Genomic DNA, 11,528 nt, shown 5'->3' with positions numbered 1-11,528 from the left:
CACAGTCGGACGTCTGAGCGACATCACATAAAGGGCTTTAAAAGAAATGCCACAGTCGGACGTCTGAGCGACATCACATAAAGGGCTTTAAAAGAAATGCCACAGTCGGACGTCTGAGCGACATCACAGACAAAGCTTATGACAAATGTAAATAACAGGTATGCCACCGTCGGGCGTCTGAGCGACAACACAGACAGGGCTTATGACAAATGTAAATAACAAATATTAGTTCATCCACAAGAATAATCTTTTAACCGGGTTTATCGCCCAGGTAGTCCACCGGAGTTTTGTCATTGAGACTGATACCTGACAAGATAAGATGAATACAGTACTTGGACAAGTACAAGATGATTTAAAGGAGTTGTGACTCTGCAGAGTTTGTACTCGCTATCCACAGCAAACGGATTTCCGTAGTCACGAAGGACTAGTTCCGTTTACGGTATTTCAGAAGAAACACATTTAACTAGTACACACTCATTCCACCTCACGAGGCCAGGAATCACCCTAGCCAACGTCCAAGAAAAACTTTGAGACGGGGAGGCCACAACCTCGAATAGCATGGGATCAAATTTCTATACGCGCGCTCTAAGGGGTGCCCCCCTCTCGGTCCCAACCGGAAACACCCATGCCCCCTGACCGGATGACGAGATTTAATCCAGGGCCATGGAACCCTCATCCCGGCCTCTCTACTTGGTGTGTACCAGGAAAACGGTTGCAACTTACTACGCCATATTCCTTGCGGAAAACATGTGGCAGCACAGGAAGGAAATGAATGGGAATATGATTTGCTCATGATGATACTGCTGTCAAATGGACTGGCATAAGACTGGCATGTCACAACACTGCCATCTTACCCATCCTCATGCCATCTCATGGCCTTGCCAATATGTATCCAACAACATATGGCTTTCCGAAACTTACTTTCCACTTCTGTGCATGAAATATAACATTCTATGATATGTTCATCAACATGCCATGAAACTCCTAAAATGCAACCATTTAACAAACACTTCATCATATCAATAGTTCAAACATGCTTGCCTGGTTCAGAGTAGTCGGAGTCTAACTGTGCGAAGTTTGCGGCTCCGTCGCTTCCTCCGGAATCTACGGTATAAGAAAAATACGTACGTAACGTAAATACCGTGAGTGTATAGAAAAGTACTCCAAATATTTCTCCAATAAATATGAAAAAAAACTAGACAGAAAAATAAAGATGACAGAAAAAGAATCAATCAAAAACCATTTTCTGTTTAAAAGTTATAAGAGTTTTGGTCCAAGGACCCATCTGTAATGAAACAGGAAGTTTCCAGGGGGTTTTGCAGAAAAGTATAGAAAACGCTTCGTTTAAAATAAACGGCTGAGAGACTGACAGGCGGGCTCCACCCGTCAGGTTTGAATTTTCAAACAAGGGAAACAGAGCGCGACGGTGCCCGAGAGGTGCGGTGGTCCCCGGCGGCGATCCACGGCGAGGCAAGGTGATCGGGGGTTACCTTCGTGATCAGTGCACCTTTCCGCGTCTGTGGGTGGTGGTAGAGGTCATCGGCGAGCACCACGTCGACGGCGGCCCTTGCTCCGGCGGACGGCGGTTCGGGCAGTCGTGGATCTCGCCGGGGAGAGTTGTGAAGATCAAATTGGAGTGGGGGTTAGACTCTTAGTTGCCCGAGAGGGTTGCTGACGAGGTTTGAGCGCCGGAGACGGCCTCACCGGAGTGAATCGAGGTGGAGGCCGAGGCGGAACGAGGTGGCCGGAGTCGAGGAAGAAAGGCCCCTCGAGGCTCTTCCAGTGGCTAGGCGGGGTCTGGTGAGGTGGTGGAGTTATGCGGGGGCGAGAGCAAGCTCGGGGGGTGCTTTTTATAGCCGGCACGAGGCGGTTGCCGTGAACGGATAAGTCCGGCGAGTGATTACGGCGGCGCTGTGGCTGGACGGTTGGCTTAGGAGCTTGAGCATCGTCTAGGTGGAGTATTGGTGTCATTCCCGTGTCCAACTCAGCACGGGAGGGTTGGTTACGGCCTGTCCTCGACGGAACGGCCGCACGGCACGTCGGCGGCAGAGAACGCGCTCTGCGCGTGCCAGGCCACGGAGACGGTGCCGCATGCGTGCGCTGGCAAGGGGATGGCCACGTGGAGCTACCAGGAGGATTGGGCGGCGCCGAACGGCGTTATGCCGCAGTTTTGCTCCCTGTCGGCCGCTACGGTGGTTCTGCCGCCGCAAGACACGCCGGCGCAGGCGGGCCAGGGCGCCACCGACGCCAGGAACGCGCCAAGCACGCGTGTGAAGCTCCGGACAAGAAGGATAGGCTGCGAGCAACGTGCCAAGTGCACCGTGGACTTGTGACTGAACTCTGACAGAGAAACGGCACTGCAATCTGAATTTACTGAATATGAACAGTACTAGTGCATGCAAGGTGTTCGACAATATGATTTAGGCATGTGGGGATTTTTCCTTGAGCTGGTTTTTGGTGGAGTGGTCTCTCATTGCAGCTAGGGGTTGCCTGAATTTTGGTGGAATTTTTGGAGAAGTGTAGATATGAATTTCACCAAATTTGGCAAATCTGGTCCAAACTTGCAGAGAGTGAAACTTGAAATGTTTGAAAAGAAGAAGAGTGGATCAAGATGGTTCTTGGTTGTGGGTACAAAGGACTATCCAGAGGAGTTGAGTTGAGGTCAAAAATCAAATGCATTAAGGTACTTGCTTTGCAAACTACCTAGGCTCCAAATGAAGGACAGAATTATTTTGGGGAAAGAATTTAATGGAATAAAATCCAAAAATGGATTTTATTAGTTTGGACAGAATGTTTGGGTTGAACCAAAGTGGAAGGAGGGGTTATGGGATTTTTTTTTACCATAGGAGGCATGGTAAAAACTAAGAAAAGATCAAAACCAAATAAAAGCCCAAAACCAAAAAGGGTTTTCTCTTTTTTTTTTAAACAAAAAACCACAAAAAATTTTGGAGTGTCACAGGGTCTCGGCAGCATGGTGTAATAGAGCCTCGGCGACAGATGCATCTAGATGGACGTGTGCATGGCGCTGGCACTGTCTGGCATCGTGGTGACATCAACGGCAGATGTGACTGGCAACTTCTACGCAGTGATTCCTCCAGAAGATGGGACGGCTGAAGATGGACGCGGCAGATCCTAGAGCGTGCGCGGGCAGTGCACGTTATGGGACGCCTAGACCGGGTGGTCTTATGGCCACTGGATTAGATCATGTCTATTGTGCGGACATGGTACATCTGTATACTTAGACGCCTAGACCGGGTGGTCTTATGGCCACTGGATTAGATCATGTCTATTGTGCGGACATGGTACATCTGTATACTTGTAGGTGTAGCGACTTTGTTCGCCTAGAAGGTGGCTTTGGGTTAATCCTTGTATTCATTTTTTCAGGCTCTAGTGCATAATCAATAAAGATGATTGTGTGCATCATACTGATGCAGAGGCCGAGGGTAATCCTCCTTTTCAAAAAAAGTTCAAACCCTGTTCCTTAGTGACGCTAGGAAGATCTTTGGATTGTATTTTAGAAAAAGTTTAGAAGTCAAAGACAAATTGTGCCGATCTCTTTCTTATCAAGAAACCGTTTCCCGCAAAACATATGTAGAGAGTCCAAACAATAACTATCTGCCATTTATGTGTTTCCCATTTTAGTAGAATCCACAAGACATAACAAGAAACGTCCAGTTATTTTTCTATTTCCTTGTTCGGCCATATATTTGTTGTATATATGATTACCACTACTTATCAGGGTTGCTGCTCGGCCATGTTTGCACCAACCAAAATACATGTTCATTTACGTATCGTTGTTGTACTCAGAAGGCATCCACGCACCTCCTTTCCCTACGTTCAATTTATTTAACTTTTCCCAAAGTGGTAACTATGAGAAGGGTGAACTCCTTAGGTAGGTAATTGTGCATAATGAAATCGTAAATGCACGGTAGGACCAATCCTGATTTCAGCCCATATATATAACACACCAATGGAGCAGCTAGTGTGAACCAATGGAGCAGCTAGTGTGAACCCATGGAGCAGTCAGAGTGGGTAACTTACAGCTTCCATACAGTTACCAATGTCATGTGTGTCAGTGCGGTGAATCAGTTAGCAACACAACCATGTCATTGACAGCCGTCGGGCATGGGAGGTATTGGGATCAGTTCAGTAAGAATGAGCACAAATTGAAGAATTCAGATTCTAGCGAGACCAACTTTCTGGAGTGGTTGCTCAGTTTCGACTCTCTATTCTGTGAACACAAATGTGTTCACATCCAGTTTTGGTAATTTTAGTGCCCCATAAGTGAAATTTTGAGCATATATCTAATTCTCCACTTGTAAAACTGAATGTATGCCCAATGTTCTATATTTATGCAGCACGCATTCTAGCTGTGCATGGATTCAAATTGAGGGATGACAATTGTGAGAGTATGCCCAATATTCATTTCCATAGTTGCATCTACATATCATTTGTAAAATGTGTGAAGCGGTGACAAAGCTAAGCTCTGCTGAATATTAAAGCTCTTATAGTTCATCCTGTGGGTTTCAATTTAAGCATGTCTGGGAAATAATTGTTGCTCCAACAGATGCATGCACAACTCAAATCAAGATATTTATCCTCGACCTGTATGTACATAAACTTTAGGATGAACATTGTGGTCCTTGGTTTATGCTTATTCTTTTGTTACTTAAATAAATGTAATGAAGTCTTGTGTTTGAACTCCGAGTAAACATATATGGTACATGATTCGCTTAGTTATTTTCAATTGGAACATAAAAATATAAATTAATTGTGCTCGTTTGTGACTAGACTGAAAATTCACGAGATGTTAGCTGAAGGTTCCTTGTCAAATAAGCTGTGAAGTACGATTATTGTGGCAATTTTGTGCATACATGTGATGTGTAATGTTCTCCACTCTCCCCGCTCACTCTTAACAAGCATCTGAGAGAGTGGATCCCTTTCCTTACCCTTCTTATAATCTGCAAATAAAGAGGTTGTGTTTTATGAAGTCACAAACCCATGGCTACACTATCCTACATTGACTATTATGTGTCCACACTATCATTGACTCCTATACTCTATTGTGTAGCATGCAGTAGGTGCATTGGTTTAGTTGCTTGAGTCACAAGTGTAATTGTGGAAGTGTGTCTAAATTTATGGAAGACGACCCAAAATTTTCATACTATAAGGAATTCATCAAAGCAACGAACATATTGGGTTAAAAGTAATTGTAGAAAAATAAATGTTACTAATATCATCTGCCTCATTGGGTGATCAGGTGAACATGATCCATTGTTGGCTTTAGTTTTGGCAGACTGCTTAAACTATTGGATACTAGATCAAGAACGCGTAAAATTGGATTATTGCATTATTTTTGTAATGTATGCACTTGGCAGTGAGAAAGTGGTATCCACACATAGTTTTATTTTGTAATGTATGCACTTGGCTGTCAGAAAGATGTATTGACACATAGTTTTCACATGATAAAGTAACTCGAGCAATCTTCACTATCAAACATACTTAAAATTATCTAAAGCTAGTTAAATATTTTTCCTATTGACATTCTACTTACAGATTTTTTTGGTATGGTTCAATGCGTGCACAATTTCTCGATAGTTCTGATGGTGTACCACATGATCGTTTTGTGTGCGAATATATATGCGAACTTATTTTCATGATCATCTACAGTTTTGAACAATGTGTCCATTGACTTTAGTTGCATATATGGTACAGTGATGGTATTGCTCCATACCATAGTACAAGGCTAGATGTAGTAGATATTTGTTTGTTACATAGTAGCTAACTCTGCTCCAGATTTTGTTAGATGGGTCAATTCTCCATTTTAAAAGCACTGATATAGACGGCTCAACAATTCTAGGCTTCTCTCCAGGCTAATTATCAGTTTGTCTCAAAATTTCATATTTAACTGAGTGGCTTCCTTCTTTAATGTCTAATTGGCTAATATAGTACTCCCTCTGTAAACTATTGTAAGAGTGTTTAGATCACTATTTTAGTGATCTAAACGCTCTTATATTAGTTTATGCAGGGAGTAGTAGTTTGGATAATTTGATCCTAATTGAGGTAACATAGATGCATTTTTGTTTCCATATTGGATTCCTTCTGAAGGTTGAAACGAGCTTAGAGTTCGAGGGAAGCTTGGTCTGTAACCCTAAACAAGCTTATTTTCTGAACATACCCAATGGAGTTGGGCGCTGCTAGGTATCGCTTCTAGCAAGCGCTAACTTGGCATCGCCTACACACAATTCTCATTACCCCTTGTGTTGGGCCAACCCACTTTTGACGCTCACCCATCATTGTTCAACCTATGCCATTTTTTTCCTTACGTATCCTAACACATTATTATCTTTATTCACATACATTTTAGATATATATATAAAAATGATTAGATTGAAGAAATGTTCACGAAGTTGGAAAGATGTCCAAGATTTTTTTTTAATTTGGACAATTTCATTATTTTTGTAAAATATTGTGACTTTAAAATGTCCACAAATTCAACAAATAGTTGTGACTTTGAAAATTGTTCACAGATTCGAAAAATGTTCGTGCACTTGAAAAATCCTTAAGAATTTAAAAATATGTTTGCGGATTCAACAAATGTTCATGAATTTAATATATTTTTATGAAATCAAAATATGCTCGCATGACTACATGAAGAATGATGTATGATTTAAGACATTCGTGAGTGAAAATGATGCATTGGGAGGGACACCAGAAAGGGCAACCGACAATGCAATACACACAAGGCCATTAAATTAGCAACATATAACCGTAAATACCAAACCAAGTAAACCAATCACATGCAACCGATCAATGGAAAATGTACCGGCAAACACGCCCTAGATCCAAGTTCAAAATAGATATACTAACAAGGGTACCATTGGCTAGGCCATACCGCATCATTGATAATGTGACTGCATCAACTGTCAAGTTCATCATAGAAAATATAGCAGGTACTAATTAAGAAATTGCAATACCAAAATCAAGTAAACGACAGACAACTGATGCTTTATTGAATGCTCGATCGTAGATGGATCCTTCAACCATAGAGTTAAGTAACCCATTTTGCCATTGTATGCTAATTATTGTATGCATTGAGGCTAAGAGATAATGGTATAGTTAATCCCCCACATGATTAAGACATGGCAAAATAAAATGGTACTAGTGAGAGCACATGGACAACAGTGGCAGGGGCATAAGCATAGGAACGAGAGACACATACATTAGGGCGAAGATGAAGAGCCTGAGGCGGTTGTGGTGGGAGATAGACTCAAATTGAAACGTCGGGCCCACTGTAGATCTGCACGAGGTGGCATACCACCATCTTGTGCAATGCCAGCTCCAGCCGCGCCCCGACATCTGCAGATCCCAAGTCATGGGCCTATACCCCTACTCCTATGTCGTTTCCAGACCACACACTGTCAGCAAGCCCCGAGAAGACATTCATGGCGCTGCCACCACGAATGGCGACTTCGTCAGAGACGAGGGTTTTGATTTTTTTGGATGGGAACAGGCAGGGGGCGAGTGGAATAGAATCCATTCCTCCTCACTCGCCCACTCAACGCGAAGGAGAAACCACTTCGCTGAGGCCGGGAAAACGTGCCGCGGGCAAAGACTGAGCGCGTGGAAGGGGGTGCATTTTGCACAGAAGGAGAAGGTCGTGAATTGATTATGTATTGTGAGTTGTTCCTATTTGTCCTCACCAGTTATAATTGGCCGTCCCCATTTTCATGATATCTTTCTTATGTGCCACACAGTTCATGCTTATAACTTGGGTTAAATTTTGTGAAATGATTAGAGTCAAGTTATCTGTAAGAAATCAAATGACGCCAAGGATATGAGTAACTTTCTAGCCCAAGCACATTATGGTAGATGTCCTTTTCCTTGAACACACACCCAAATGATTGTTTTTTATTAAACGAAGATGTCACGAGGGCACCAAGTATACAAAAAATAGAAGCCCAAATACAACAGAAAAAACATAAGTTATCCAAACAAACAGTGAAAGGAACAAATCAATATAACCAAAACACAAGCAAAACTAGAAAACTGAAATTTATGTCATGAAGATATCTATTGTCACTACTTTTGCATTAGTTTTGCGGATCATAAGGGAGAGGAAGGAGCACCTAAGAACATTAGGCTTGGGAGGCATCGGCAAAAATCCGAATAAAATGTATGACCCTAGTTGTAGTTGGAATAATTAGTTTAGGCCTTCCTCCATGTTCCCATGCCTAATGGTCCTAGATGTTCATTTTCTTCCTCTTCCTAACTTGCCTTCACAACCCGATCATCTAAACCTAAATGTGCACATTTGTTTTGATAGTTGCGCATGAAAATAGAAAAAGGAAGGAATACATAAGAACAATAGGCATGGGAGGCATCGGGAAATCACGAAATAATCTTGGTGCCTAAATTTAGAGGCCAACTAGTATAGGCTTTCCTCCATGTTCCCACGCCCATCGCTGTGAGATACTCATGGCTTCCCTTTCCCTACTCGATCACTCTCAAGGCCTCATGATCTAAGCTTTGCACACATAAGTTTATTAAGTTTTCAGCATGACCTCATTTCCGTGAGCTAAAAGGAAGGGGAAGGAGAACCTAAGAACAATAGGAATGGGAGGCATGGGGAAACACTGAGACAAATATCCACCTCTAGTTTCAGAGGTGCAGACAGATAGCTCGGGGTTTCCTCCGTGTTCCCATTCTCACTGCTCTTAGAATATTTCTTCCTCTTCCTAGCTCACCTTGAAGATAGTATGATTCTAATAAATCTGGAGAAGAAAGCTTGAACTTGTGAGGTATATATGGGTATCTTAGGAAGGGCTCTACAGTGTAAACTGTGTTGAATCTTCTGAGCGGAATGCCGAAATCATGCATGGTGCATCATAGTGTACCAGTAAATGATGGTGGGCCATAGAACATCTATTGCTAATAGGGCACGTGGAGGGAGGATACCAGGGATTTTCTTCTCATACACAACTAAAAAAAAGGTTTGTCCTTGACCCTGAACTTGCATTTACACAAAGTGGAAACAGAATAGATCATACAGTGCTTCCGTATATTTTTATGAGAGCAAGGTGAATGAAGAGATAATAGTCCATGTGATGGAAGATCACAATATCATGCAAATAAATATCAGAATAAGAGACCATTATGACAGGTAAAGAAACGAGACCATTATGGAATGCCTTGAACTGAACATATCTTTGTATCAAATGTTTGTTGATGAATTGCATGAGCTTTCCTTTCATATGATAGCTTCCCCGATGTGTTAAGCAACCATGTAAGTGTCATTCCGGCAACGAGCGGCCGCTTTATTAGCTGCCAACAATAGAGCATCCCAGGCGCAGTGGCGACGTGTTGGTAGCCATCGAGCTAGCGATGAGCAGACCATGCGCGCGAGGGTGGTGGAGCAAAACGAGGGCGACAATGGCGCGTATCGACAGTGGCGTGCTGGCATTCTGCGTCCTCCACGACCTGCCGGGCGCTGCCGCGTTCCTCGCGGCCCACCCGCTGCATGCCACCTACCTGCTCTTCTTCTACCACAGCCTCCTCGCGCTCGCGGCCTTCTTCTACCCGCTGCTCCTCTCCACAGGGCTCCTACTGGTCGTGCTCCTCACCGCCGCCCCGTACGTCACGCCTGGATGGATTGGGGCGCTGTGTATCGGGAGCACTGGCGGCATCGCTGTCACCACGCTCTGCGATGAGCTACGGCCGGACGGTGGGCTTGGTCTGGTCGGGCAGCTCTGCTCCTTTGTGCTCGGCCCGGCGGGGGTCGGCGAGATCGTGTTCGTGGGTGAGGTGTGTGATGTTGGTGGTGGTCCTTGCTTTCTTTTGGAAAAGAAGAGATTGCTGCATGCTTATGCTAACCAAGAGCTGGAGGTTGAGCCGCCATTGCAGACTCTCGCTCGAGAAGAGATCTGCTTACTGAGCAATGGGGAGTTTTATCAAGAAGATACCTTCAACTTCAAGGATGAAATTCAGGAGAAAAATTTAGTGTCTAAGAATCTGAAGAATGCTCTTGAATATTTGTCTTCTTCAGAGCATTGCTATCCAAGTGAGACATTCATGCCAGAAATGGAAGAGCAAGAGAAATGCATGAACAATGTACAAAGTGTAAGCTTGCCATGTTGGGACAAACCCTCCGGCGACATATGCCGAACAGTCCTCCGGCGACATGAACGCCGGACGAACCCCCGTCTCTCTCACACTCGCTCAGATGGAGGTGGAAGAAGGAGCACAACACACTGGATTTTCTGGTGAAGAACGCCTCGCTGCCATACTGCGATTTTTTCAAGCTCAAAACTGTTACAACCGACTCAATTTACAGCCGTATTTCTAGCTAACGGGGACTTATAGGTCACCCGATGTACGCTTCCCTGACGATCTGGTCTTCCAACGTGAGCTGCCCAATCTTCCGCTTGACCTGGACGCCATCCTGCATTACCTCAAAGCTAGCTACTAACCAGGCTATGACGCAAACACAAGCACGTACTCATGCACCTACACGCCACATGCATGCGCGCACACACACACACTACGCACACATACACGTTACACATGTACGCCCATACGTACACCTCGCAACGGACCCGACGCGCCCAGCAACCGGCGCACGGCTCGACCAGTTCACACCCGCACACACGCTGGCTGCGCCAAACTGTGCCTTATTGCCTAACATGCCAGAGAGAAAGGGATTCACTACTGATACGGTCGAGGAAAAGAGATTGGAGTGTGATCCTGTTCCTCAGTTAGCAACGGTAATGAAGAAACCTGAGCGGGTCATCAAGCCACATTCTTCCATTTCTCAGCGAATAAGGCAATGGGAATCTGGGAATCTGAAGCTAGTTCTTGATGAAATCGACGGCAATTCGGTGGAAATAATCTGTTTAGCAAAGGAATCATACAGCTGGAGACTGATTCTTACAACCAAAAACAGAGGGTGAGCCGGACGTCCGCCCACTTCCCGCACTTCTCGATCCAGGAAAACACGTGGATGTACTTGAAATCTTGGTCCGAACTGCTATCCTGGCGATACATGGTGAACATCCGGATCATCTGCGCCGAGGAACAGGTGAGGCCGGCGATGCACACGGCAAAAAGTGGCGTGAGAGACTAGCGTCATACCTAACTTTCGTAGCTGGCGCCGCTCTCCAGGCGAGCCGCGACCTCCTCGACGATCCCATGCCATTTGTTGCACGCCGTTTGGATGAGCGCCCAATGATTGTACATGGCTTTGGAGCCGCAGCCCATGTGGACGCCGGAGAAGTACTGGTCGACCAGCTTGCGCTCATCGAACTCCGCCTTGATGCGCTCCCAGTAGGTGTCTGCGTTCAGGTTCATGCTGGTGACCGGGTCGAGGCAGACGATCTTCCACGCTTCGGTGAGGCACTCGTCTTCTTTGGCCACCCACTTGACACGCGGCTCGCCGGTCCTGGCTGCCCGCCTCCTCTTCTTCTTCCCTTTCGTCGCCGGAGCAGACACCGGCTCCTCATCCTCCTCGTCCTCGTCCTCCTCCTCCTCTG

The 11,528-nt window shown here is 45.0% G+C and overlaps 1 pseudogene; it reads left to right on the top strand.

Moving 5' to 3' along the window:
- Positions 1 to 9,415: 9,415 nt before the first annotated feature.
- On the top strand, positions 9,416 to 11,122 carry LOC123172212 (uncharacterized; annotated as a pseudogene).
- The last annotated feature ends 406 nt before the right edge of the window (positions 11,123 to 11,528 follow it).

The sequence above is a fragment of the Triticum aestivum genome, unplaced genomic scaffold (genome assembly GCF_018294505.1).
Source record: "Triticum aestivum cultivar Chinese Spring unplaced genomic scaffold, IWGSC CS RefSeq v2.1 scaffold56003, whole genome shotgun sequence".
Classification (NCBI taxonomy): domain Eukaryota; kingdom Viridiplantae; phylum Streptophyta; class Magnoliopsida; order Poales; family Poaceae; genus Triticum; species Triticum aestivum.
This window is presented reverse-complemented; position numbering and strand designations above follow the sequence as displayed.